Source organism: Acyrthosiphon pisum, chromosome A1, assembly GCF_005508785.2.
Source record: "Acyrthosiphon pisum isolate AL4f chromosome A1, pea_aphid_22Mar2018_4r6ur, whole genome shotgun sequence".
NCBI classification, from domain to species: Eukaryota; Metazoa; Arthropoda; class Insecta; order Hemiptera; family Aphididae; genus Acyrthosiphon; species Acyrthosiphon pisum.
Window position 1 is genome coordinate 12229629 of NC_042494.1, and position 967 is coordinate 12230595.

The following is a 967-nucleotide window of genomic DNA, read 5'->3' on the forward strand; positions in this document are numbered from 1 at the left end:
GGGGAGAAACTTTTGCTTACTTTTCATGGTTTAATCTATAAAATATAATTGACGAGACTACCAATTTTTTATTCACATATAACCTATATAAAAGGAACTTTAACAACACTGCTGAATAGTAAATAGTAAAACTCCTTATCAGTATCTTTGTCAAAAAATTTCTTTCACAAAGTTAAACTTTGATTATTACAAATCTATATTAGGTACTGTTTTAGTTATTCTTGTTATTCTCATTTTAATAAACATTGAATTTGTAATGTATGAATTTTATTTAAAAAATTGTTTATTATTTAAATAATAATTGAAAAAATACTGAACCTCAATAAAAACTATGTTTATAAATTATATATATTATATTATAATTGTATTAAAAAGTGTTCATAAATATATTATGAATGTTTATATTTTATAAGTTATTAAGTTATCAAAACGTTGCAATAATATTTTAATAAATATTGTTTTGTACAGTACCTATTGATTTTTCATTATTGTTATAATATGTTATACTCTATTTTATGTATTTATTTATTCAATACACTAAACATTTTATATACACCTAAAGTATAAAGTAAATTGTGATAAATTTATTTGGTAATTGTAGAATATGTAGTATGGAAAATTATTTTTTTTACAACAGTCAATATATAGAATATGGTCTAACACTCTAACATGTATCTGATAGTCTTAATAGAAATAACTAGAGATGTAAGCTTGAACATTTTTTTTTTTTCATTGAAAATTTCTGAAAATTTTCAACTTCTTTAGAAAATTTATTTTTTTTTTTTTTTTGTACTTTTCTTAAATTAATTAATTTTTAAAGCTTGAATGAAATTTGAAAATACTGTAAAAATTACTGTTTCATTTTTTTTTACATTGTAACAAGTATAACATCCGAATTCTACAAATCACTAATTAATAAAAAAAAAATATAATTTGGGGTAAAATTGAGGAAGTGACTCAAACGATT